The sequence below is a fragment of the Pecten maximus genome, chromosome 11, assembly GCF_902652985.1.
Source record: "Pecten maximus chromosome 11, xPecMax1.1, whole genome shotgun sequence".
Classification (NCBI taxonomy): Eukaryota; Metazoa; Mollusca; class Bivalvia; order Pectinida; family Pectinidae; genus Pecten; species Pecten maximus.
Window position 1 is genome coordinate 14822541 of NC_047025.1, and position 12264 is coordinate 14834804.

The 12264-nt window shown below is 34.3% G+C and overlaps 1 protein-coding gene across 2 annotated transcripts in view; it reads left to right on the plus strand.

Moving 5' to 3' along the window:
* Positions 1-12264, plus strand: part of LOC117338139 — a 120262-nt gene that overhangs the window by 40197 nt on the left and 67801 nt on the right. The window contains exon 1 of one of the 2 annotated variants that reach the window (XM_033899357.1): positions 761-855. The exons of the other annotated variant lie outside the window; for it this stretch is intronic. The gene's annotated coding sequence lies outside the window, so the exon portion shown is untranslated. Of the gene's footprint in view, positions 1-760; positions 856-12264 lie in introns of those variants that run through there. 2 annotated transcript variants of the gene reach the window in all.

Sequence of the window (12264 nt, forward strand, 5' to 3'; positions counted from 1 at the left end):
ATGTATTACTAAACACTGGATTGAGGAATATGGTATCACTAAATACTTACATTCTAAAAACTTATATATAATATAATATATAACCCTACATGTCGCATGATAATTTTTTTTTTATTACGTGGTATACTGTATGTTGTCAGTGAAACAATATTGACAAAACAATTCAGCTTCAATCTTAGTCACTTCAAATTATTCATACAAAACTGTTTACTTTGTATACATATGTCATTTGATTCAGAATGCCAAACATCACATCAAGAAATATTTCAAAATTTAGACCATACCATTACCAAATCATACAACAAATTTTAAGTTGTTGAATTCATGGTGTTCAAGCTTCAACTTTAGTTCATGCATTAAAATGGTTAGGTCTAGCGACAGCAAAATGAAGCAAAATGAAGTAGCATCTTTACCTAACCTGCAGGCTATTTTGTTCATCTAAGTGTGTTTGTAAGGGTCAAAGTAGCTAGGCAGGGTAACAGGTATATAACAGGGGACTACACTATCTCATTCCGCGGTGATCAAGTGTCCACAACATTACATAGACAACCATTAGTTAGCATTAACATAGGGTAAACATTATCAGAATTTCAGTTCATCTCCTTGGTTCTCAAACTCTTCTTGAAAGATTTGCCAGTCTTACCTGAAGGTTGTTTTCTATATACATGTGATAAGATAGCCTGATTATATATCTACTGTCAGCTGGCTTAGCTAGGTCAGAACTGGCCGATGTGGAAATATTAAAAGGATCTCTGTGAGACTGTCATCTAGGGATAATGATTCACTGCTAAATGTCATTTTTGCGATAACATTGTGAAGTTTGGATTTGATATATCTTCAATAACAGATTATCTGGTAAGTGACATTATTTAATTAGGATCAAACGAGGTCAAAGGGTGCAAATATTCGGCAACACAATTCTATATTATAAACGTGTTTTCCTCAAATAACCTCCGTCCTCTAATGTGTATATTTCACTTCAGTATTAAAGTGTGTTTGGGGGCGGGGTATGGGCATGCAGTTATTTGTAAACAACATTTAGCTTATACTAATAACTATATTTAAAAAATGCTGATACTGCAAAAATGAATGATTGGGGGGGGGGGGGGGGGGAGGGGGGGGGGGGGGCTTACTTGTGGGCAGGGGCTTATATTTGCAGACAAATATATATGGTAAACTTTGTTTATGAAGTGAAAACTACATGTTACACTACACCTGCAAGTTACCGAAATTAGAAATTAATATACACATGTGATATGACTTCCTGAGACCTACAGTGTATATCGTTAAGATAGACTCGGCTATTTGATTAAAGGATAAAGTTGTTATCAGTTTGTTTACAGACTTAAAATACAAAACAAACCTTAATTTGAACACAATTCGAAGAAAAATGTCTTATTTTCTCCCAATCGGTAGGAGTCATATTTTTAGCTTTTCATTAAATTAATGCAAGATTATTTTACAGTGTGAGTACATGTAGATAATGAATATTTTCTTTCATATCAACGGAAATTAATAAATTAAGACATTTAATCATCACTAAATAATGAAGGGAAATTCTAATATATAGAAAGGAATTATATAATTAACTTTGAATGTTTTTAAAGGTAAAGTATATAAATCTAGGAGGACATGAGAATCCCTATGAAAGATACAGAGGCATATCGTATAATTACTGGCTCATTTTGTAATATAAATCAAGCCAGCACTGTATGTATCAGCTTTTTAGCGTAATTTAGGGATAGTTGTCTTGAGAAAATAACACGAGTTTGTCTGTCAAAGTGAAAAACGTGTATTTAAACAGCAAGGACATTTAAGTTCCTGTTTCCATAAATAGCAGGTTTATCGTAATCTTTCATTGTCGTGGTCTCAAATGTATTGTTTGTCATCTTCTTATTTATGGAGTAGACCTTGGTACATGTTGTTAGTCAGCCAAATTATCATGTGTCTGACCCAACTGTAAAGTTTAATGACACGCTTAATGGTGTAGATGTTTTAAGTATATATATGTATCTTCGTCATACAGTAATTATCCTTGAATAGACCCATGGGGCCCAAAATCACAACATAACTTTGATCCTGATGTCAAGATGGGCTTATAACAGGACAATGATATCAGTTATATTATTTGGTGATACTATTGAACAGCTATGTATATATATGGATGGACATATTACATGTAATGATGGCATTTTGGCGTGGGATCATTGGTAGATAAATACGATAGTGTCTATATATAGATCTTGATCTTCTCATCATCTTATGACTCGGTTAAAAAATAATATGCATTATAATCCGCTTCTCTCTGATGAAATTTTTAATAACATTTATACAGTATGCTTCTTAATACCTGGTAAGTGAAATAAATTAGAAAAAAGATATTAAAAACGATATGCAAAATAAAAACTAAAGATAATATATGTATATACCTACACACAGCAATGAGCTATCATATAGTACCTACATGATGATGAATGTATATATTGGGATTAATATTCCAATTAATTCAGTTACATGAGCTTGTATAATAAAATTTCAATGTTGAATTTGGTAACAAGTGAAGAAATCAGAAACTCTGAATAGTGAATTAATTGATACCCTAGTTATCTGGATTTATAATTCTATACCTGGTATTAACCCTGTCGATGTCTATTGCAGTTCTGTAAAAATGTATTCAATGCTTTTTCATTATTCTCCCGTATGTCCAGTCCCAGTTGCAACTTGGAGTTAGAAATTATGTACGGGTATATGGCTCTTGATTTCTCCCTGGAAGTAGGACTGCAATAAAGATATGATGTTGGGCTTATAGTAGGCATTCCATCAGGGTTTATTGTCAAGTATCAGGGTTATTGTCAAATATCAGGGTTTATTGTCAAGTATCAGGGCTTATTAACAGATATCAGGGTTTATTGTCAAGTATCAGGGCTTATTGTCAAATATCAGGGCTTATTAACAGATATCAGGGTTTATTGTCAAGTATCAGGGCTTATTAACAGACGTCAGGGTTTATTGTCAAGTATCAGGGCTTATTGTCAAATATCAGGGCTTATTGTCAAGTATCAGGGCTTATTAACAGACATCAGGGTTTATTGTCAAGTATCGGCTTATTAACAGACATCAGGGTTTATTGTCAAGTATCAGGGCTTATTATCAAGTATCAGGACTTATTAACAGACATCAGGGTTTATTGTCAAGTATCAGGGCTTATTAACAGATATCAGGGTTTATTGTCAAGTATCAGGGCTTATTGTCAAATATCAGGGCTTATTAACAGATATCAGGGTTTATTGTCAAGTATCAGGGCTTATTAACAGACGTCAGGGTTTATTGTCAAGTATCAGGGCTTATTGTCAAATATCAGGGCTTATTGTCAAGTATCAGGGCTTATTGTCAAGTATCAGGGCTTATTAAGTATCAGGGCTTATTAACAGACATCAGGGTTTATTGTCAAGTATCAGGGCTTATTGTCAAGTATCGGCTTATTAACAGACATCAGGGTTTATTGTCAAGTATCAGGGCTTATTAACAGACATCAGGGTTTATTGTCAAGTATCAGGGCTTATTGTCAAGTATCAGGACTTATTAACAGACATCAGCGTTTATTGTCAAGTATCAGGGCTTATTGTCAAGTATCAGGACTTATTAACAGACATCAGGGTTTATTGTCAAGTATCAGCTTATTAACAGACATCAGGGTTTATTGTCAAGTATCAGGGCTTATTGTCAAGTATCAGGGCTTATTAACAGACATCAAGGTTTATTGTCAAGTATCAGGGCTTATTAACAGACATCAGGGTTTATTGTCAAGTATCAGGGCTTATTAACAGACATCAGGGTTTATTGTCAAGTATCAGGGCTTATTGTCAAGTATCAGGACTTATAAACAGACATCAGGGTTTATTGTCAAGTATCAGGGCTTATTGTCAAGTATCAGGGCTTATTAACAGACATCAGGGTTTATTGTCAAGTATCAGGGCTTATTGTCAAGTATCAGGACTTATTAACAGACATCAGGGTTTATTGTCAAGTATCAGGGCTTATTAACAGACATCAGGGTTTATTGTCAAGTATCAGGGCTTATTAACAGACATCAGGGTTTATTGTCAAGTATCAGGGCTTATTGTCAAGTATCAGGACTTATTAACAGACATCAGGGTTTATTGTCAAGTATCAGGGCTTATTAACAGACATCAGGGTTTATTGTCAAGTATCAGGGCTTATTGTCAAGTATCAGGACTTATTAACAGACATCAGGGTTTATTGTCAAGTATCAGGGCTTATTAACAGACATCAGGGTTTATTGTCAAGTATCAGGGCTTATTAACAGACATCAGGGTTTATTGTCAAGTATCAGGGCTTATTAACAGACATCAGGGTTTATTGTCAAGTATCAGGGCTTATTAACAGACATCAGGGTTTATTGTCAAATATCAGCTTATTAACAGACATCAGGGTTTATTGTCAAGTATCAGGGCTTATTGTCAAGTATCAGGACTTATTAACAGACATCAGGGTTTATTGTCAAGTATCAGCTTATTAACAGACATCAGGGTTTATTGTCAAGTATCAGGGCTCATTGTCAAGTATCAGGGCTTATTAACAGACATCAGGGTTTATTGTCAAGTATCAGGGCTTATTAACAGACATCAGGGTTTATTGTCAAGTATCAGGGCTTATTAACAGACATCAGGGTTTATTGTCAAGTATCAGGGCTTATTGTCAAGTATCAGGGCTTATTAACAGACATCAGGGTTTATTGTCAAGTATCAGGGCTTATTAACAGACATCAGGGTTTATTGTCAAGTATCAGGGCTTATTATATATATAATTAACAGACATCAGGGCTTATTATCAAGTATCAGGGCTTATTAACAGACATCAGGGCTTATTGTCATTACTATCAGGGCTTATTAACTGACGTCAGGGTTTATTGTCAAGTATCAGGGTTTATTGTCAAGTATCGGGGCTTATTGTCAAGTATCAGGGCTTATTAACAGACATCAGGGTTTATTGTCAAGTATCAGGGCTTATTAACAGACATCAGGGCTTATTGTCAAGTATCAGGGCTTATTAACAGACATCAGGGTTTATTGTCAAGTATCAGGGTTTATTGTCAAGTATCAGGGCTTATTGTCAAGTATCAGGGCTTATTAACAGACATCAGGGTTTATTGTCAAGTATCAGGGCTTATTGTCATTACTATCAGGGCTTATTAACTGACGTCAGGGTTTATTGTCAAGTATCAGGATTTATTGTCAAGTATCAGGGCTTATTCCAAGACATCAGGGTTTATTTTGTTGGATGATATGTCTTATATAACCAGGAATCACAGCTTATTACTAGGCATCATGGCTTATTATCTGAGGCATCATGGTTTATTATCTAAGGCATCAGGGCTGTTCTAGGCATCATGACTATTACCAGGCATCAGGACGGTATCAGACATCACTTAGCTTATTACTAGGCAACAGGGCTTATTAACAGGTATCTGGCTTATTGCCACAGGCTTAGTATTTCTATATGGGCTAATAGTATATATATATGATGATGTATTGTGACCTAGCTGAGATATAGCTATTATCACATCAGTCTGGTAAGAGATAAACTTTATATACTGTTGATAAAGGTATATCTTTGTGTGTCAGTAGGGATGACACTAAGAAATGTATTAACATATTGATGCAGCTTCAATTATGGCCGCCATGAGTGGTCTTGGGGCTATAAGTGCTGGTGACAGCTATATATGTTATTATGGAATGCTTGATATGTTATTATGGAACACTTTAAGGTTATGTGTTTGTGTCATAACTGCAGATTCCTTTCATTTCTTTATATTTTATAGTATGAATAATAAGTGGTTAAAATAACAGGTATAGCCTATATATAACTCTTCTCCATAACTGGTTTTACGTTAAAGATATGAGTTTTTTTTTATATTTCAATGTGACAGATTCCTATCTGTATATATATATGGTGATATATGCAGCTCAGTGATCAAGCTGCATGGTTTTTGGACCACATAAACTCAGTAATTATCAGGTTGATGCTGGTACCCTCATGTAGCCAGTGTTAAAGTCAACATTTTACCTAATACAGTGTAGTAATGTTAAAATCTTTTGTTGCAGTTTTGACACATTAGATCTCTCTTATTTCAGAAATATCAGTTAAATGGATGTTTACTGTGTACATTTCCCCATCATTATCGGTAATGAGTATGCAGGTGTAATAGTTTCCCTGAACATTGTGTTTCTGAACATTGAGTGATTTCATTGGTTTTATGTTCTCGCTGTGACAAAAGAGTATAATTCTGCGGAATACTTGTTATTTCTGTAGTACTGCAGTGATGAGATGTATGTGTATACTTTTATATTATTGTCTATTTATGTAAATTTTGAAATGTTAATTGTTTATTGTTTAAATGAATATTGATATGGGAAATGATTTACATATAAACAATTTAATATATTATACTAATGAATCTTTCATGTGTTTGATTGATCATTTCAAATCTGAAAATCTTTACAATTCTTTGAATATAATCAGAAAAGATTTATCAAAATCAACAAATTCAGTAACACAAACATGTATATATATGGTGTAATATAGAGTTTACGAGATTGAATTTTCATGTATGTGTAAGGTCACTTGACACATACTATGTGAGGTTTTTATAACAGACAGTAAAGTCGTGTATTATTAAAACAACAAAAATGTTCTACTTGCAAGGGTTTTCAAATTCTCTAATTTGCAAAATTTGCAATGTAGCTGCAGCAGTTATATATACATGTATGTGTGGTTCACAAGGGATTCAGTCAAATATATCTTTAAGCTGTGTAGAAAACATTCTGTGTACTCAATGAAGATAAAGCCATACAAAAAAGCTTAGGGTTCTGTGGTCAGAGGACTTTTGTGGGCATCCATTCAGAGTGAGACTTTGACACTTGAACAGTTTTGTAATCATACATATATGCAGGCATTAATATAACTGAGGCTTTTTCAGCTGAACAGTGATCAAAGTATTGGTTGGTGTAGCATTAACACTGTAAATGTTGATATTCGTGTGGTGGAAATTGACAATATAAATAAGTGGATGTCGATCTCATAGTTTCTCCCCCCTGATCATGAATAGTTTTAATAGTTTTGGGACAATAAGGTAGATGGAGAAACAGGCTATGGAGGTAAGGTGATTGATCGCATTGAAAGAGAAATGATATCAGCAACTTATTGCTATATTTTCAAGCAGTTCATTACTTGCGTCATTTAAATATCATACACATTTACACATGATGTTTACCTTAAACACTACAGTGATTGAAAACTATTTGCATTAATAAGCTTTCTAAAATGTTAGTTTCCTTTTTCAAACAAAAAGTGCAATGACAGATCGAGTCTTAATGATTGTTCACTATTTTGGTGAAGTACTGGTGAAGAAAGTGTAAATTTATGTCAGCCAACAAACTGTCCAAAATATTTTCATCCAAGTGTAACACGTACATACTCTTTATACTGCGGGAAGTCTTGGGGACTGATGATGTTTAATATATACTGCGGGAAGTCTTGGGGACTGATGATGTTTAATATATACTGCGGGAAGTCTTGGGGACTGATGATGTTTTATATATAGTGCGGGAAGTCTTGGGGACTGATGATGTTTTATATATACTGCGGGAAGTCTTGGGGACTGATGATGTTTTATATATAGTGCGGGAAGTCTTGGGGACTGATGATGTTTTATATATACTGCGGGAAGTCTTGGGGACTGATGATGTTTTATATATAGTGCGGGAAGTCTTGGGGACTGATGATGTTTTATATATAGTGCGGGAAGTCTTGGGGACTGATGATGTTTTATATATACTGCGGGAAGTCTTGGGGACTGATGATGTTTTATATATAGTGCGGGAAGTCTTGGGGACTGATGATGTTTTATATATAGTGCGGGAAGTCTTGGGGACTGATGATGTTTTATATATAGTGCGGGAAGTCTTGGGGACTGATGATGTTTTATATATACTGCGGGAAGTCTTGGGGACTGATGATGTTTTATATATAGTGCGGGAAGTCTTGGGGACTGATGATGTTTTATATATAGTGCGGGAAGTCTTGGGGACTGATGATGTTTAATATATACTGCGGGAAGTCTTGGGGACTGATGATGTTTAATATATACTGCGGGAAGTCTTGGGGACTGATGATGTTTAATATATACTGCGGGAAGTCTTGGGGACTGATGATGTTTTATATATAGTGCGGAAAGTCTTGGGACTATAATGATGTTTAATATATACTGCGGGAAGTCTTGGGGACTGATGATGTTTTATATATAGTGCGGGAAGTCTTGGGGACTGATGATGTTTTATATATAGTGCGGGAAGTCTTGGGGACTGATGATGTTTTATATATAGTGCGGGAAGTCTTGGGGACTGATGATGTTTTATATATAGTGCGGGAAGTCTTGGGGACTGATGATGTTTTATATATAGTGCGGGAAGTCTTGGGGACTAATGATGTTTTATATATACTGCGGGAAGTCTTGGGGACTGATGATGTTTTATATATACTGCGGGAAGTCTTGGGGACTAATGATGTTTTATATATACTGCGGGAAGTCTTGGGGACTAATGATGTTTTATATATACTGCGGGAAGTCTTGGGGACTGATGATGTTTTATATATACTGCGGGAAGTCTTGGGGACTGATGATGTTTTACCCAATTATTTCAACCTCATATATTATTGGATGTTAGAACTGGGTCATCCATGTACATGTACACAGATTCACAAATACACTCAGATGATATTATAGCTATAATGTCTATTTGTTAAACAATGAATCTAAATAGACCTGTGAAAGTGTTGTAAAGTACAGATGGTCTGCTGATTAGAACAGTTTTATCCTTAATTTATACTTACATAAAAGTGTTAAATATACAAGGTATTTAGTTTCAGCAACAACCAACATTTAGACCCCTACACGAACAGAAGGACTGTTAGTGTTATAGTTGAAAAATGAACAGTTGACCCACAAAATCATCGTGTTCAGGATCTTTTCGTTGAACAATGAACCTTTAAATTAGACCCATGAAAGTGAAAAGAACAGAAGTTCATTTGATATAAAAACAACCTTAAGAGCCATGCAATGCAGAAGTTCATTTGATAAAAAAGCAACCTTAAGAACCATGCAATGCAGAAGTTCATTTGATAAAAAACAACCTTAAGAGTCATGCAATGCAGAAGTTCATTTGATAAAAAAACAATCTTAAGAGCCATGCAATGCAGAAGTTCATTTGATAAAAAAGCAACCTTATAAGAGCCAATGCTTAATTGCCAAGTTAAAGTACAAAGGTTTGTATGCTGAACAACCAATCTTGGACCCGTTAAGGTGCCCTTCATGCATATAGACTGTCTTTGGGGAATGCACCACAGGATGTTATCAATTAAACATCAAACAAGCAATGTGTCTATATGTATGTACACGATTTACCATCTTCGTATTTTAGATATTGATTTTAAGCATGCATCTCCGTCTGTGTCTATGATCGCACATCGGCTGTTGGAGAAAGCCATCATAAACCCATAGAATAAGTGAAACCCTATGTAGGCTGTGCTGACCCACCTTCATTAAGTCTACGGATTTTTATACAGACCACCTTTTAGTGGTTTCAGGCTTTATGTATACATTATATACTGTTCAGGAAAAAAGTCTATGAATAATATGTCATTGACAATGTGCTTGGGAGTTAACCCTTCTTTATGTGTAGCCATCTGGTCACTTCCGATATCACTTTTCCATTGGAACAGCCGCAGATGCCTTAAAGATACCTTAATCTATAAATGGAAATCGGAATGATCCTATTAATTTTCGCCCGCAGTCTGATCAACCGTCGTCAGCAATACTGTGTCGGCAATCTTTAGCTAACAAAAAGTAAGTACAGATAACTCTTTAATTCAGCAGACCTTGTAGAGGTGTCTTGGTTTCTGGCTTGTGTTTGCACTCAATAATGGTGTGGGTATATATGTTATTCATATTTCAAAGACATTATATTTTTTGTTAACTTCTGCTTTCATAACTGATGATGTTGCTGGACTATATGAGTAAATGAAAACGGTGAAATCTAAAAAAATCTTGTCTGCTGATCTCACTAACAGGATTGCAAGAATTTCTCTTGGTTTATTACGTAATCCCTTTACTTTCCTACAAAAATAAATTTGGGTTAAGGTGGTATGTTGCATTTATTGTTTCCCCTCCCTTTTCCTACTGTATTAAGTGATTCTCTAGGTTTAAAAGAAATTAGTCAATAAAAGTATCAGATAAGCTTGTAGTTCACTTATATCAGATTCTTCTAGATTAAATGAATGTTATAGTTATCATTTTCATTAATCACATTTACTTTATAATAAGCTTCTGCATATTATAATGAGTGTGCTTGAAAATAATTGTATAACACTCTGTTTTGGGCTTAGATGAATATTGTAGCAATTCAAATTCATTCTGTAAAGCTAAATTTTCCAGCTGAATCATGCAGTCAAAAATTGTTGCCTGTGCATGTGCACGAGATTTCTAAACTGAAATGTGAAAATAACAGCATTATCAAGTCTCCATGTCCTGAACAGTCACTTTCAACATAACAAACTGGCATTTATAACTCGTAACAAGGATGATAATTATGTATGAAACGCAGACCCGAGTCAGGTAAACCAATAACACTAACAGCAAAGTGCAGGGGAACGTCTGTGATTAGGTAACGCTCCTGTTAATGTCATCATTTCCCCTGTCGATAATGTTTATGGCTAATTTTCTGTTTGTTAGATTAAAGTTAGCTTTCTGTGGATCATTATAGGCCCCGTATGAAAACATGGTGGCATATAGTTGTGATTGGGGGTTTCATTTTTTCTCAGTGCTTTTTTGGGCCGATAATGGGCTACAGCCCATTCCAAATTGAAAACTATTTTATATATATATCCAAATGCCCCAAAACTTGAAATTTACAGTTGCACATTTCCTTCCCATAATGAGGCAAAAAGACGTATATGATTCCAGGTATAACCAGTGAAAAAACACCTGTTATCCCTCTGTCTGCTAGGATCTGTCTGTTAGTCTGCCAATCTGTCACTCCGGACTTCTTTTCTTCAGGAAAACTTTTTATATCTGAGTTTATTAGAAAATACACCATCACTTAACCAATTTGATTATCCTACTTGAATTTAATTTTCATCAAATAGATATTTTTTTAGTTAGCAGGGAATGAACTCCATCTTTGTAAGAAATTCATTATTAATTGCCAACTCACAACATATTTCAATGTCTACATTTCCATTTTTTCTGAACAATTCTTTAGTGTCTGTCTTGGTGTCTTAAATCCCATTGGTAAGAAGATTGAGGTTTGTTAAGGGTTACCGATATTTGTGTAAATATTTGGGCCATGTTTTCACTTAAGATAATGATTACTTTATATATTTGTGGTTAAAAATTAATCTGGATAGATGACAGCTTTGTTGAATCAGTTGTAAGTTTCTACATTTATATTGAAATTTTGAATAAAAGAATATTATAATCAGGTTTTAAAAACTTGTAAGGTGAAATATATATATGCAGCCATATTTAATTAAAACTAGCCACCACTAGCTATAACACTGGTTCTCATATCTACATTAGAGACAGGGAGTGGCGACAATATATTTTACTGGTGTCATGAAAATAATATAAAATAAATAATTGAAATACTTAAATATATGTTCAAAAACTTTACTTTCAAATTTGAATATTTGTATTAACAAGTATCTCCTAATTTCACAAACTGCTTTATTTAACAGTTAAAACTTATGTACTTGGTAAGAAAGCCGGCCAATGAATCTAAAAGACTATACAAACAAATGCTGTTACATTAATTGTTCTGAATGTAATATAAGCGTACACCATTTGGTCAGCTCTGATTCATGCACCTTGAGAGCTGTGATTCCCGGGTGTATGTTTCAAATGAATATTGTACTAGATCCTACATATATATGTATGACTATTTTGTAATATATAAAATTTGGTTAAATTTAAAAATCATAAATGTTGCAAAATTATTTTCTATAGTAGCGAAAAAAAACAGTATGCAAAACAGGGAGGGAGGGTTGGCAAATAAGATTGCTTTGTGTGTACATATTCACAAAAAATTATTATTTAACAGAATGTGAATTTATATTGCAGTGAAAAGATAATTATATAGATTTAAAAACGACAAAATTTCATTGTTTTGAATATGCTGTGATATTTAA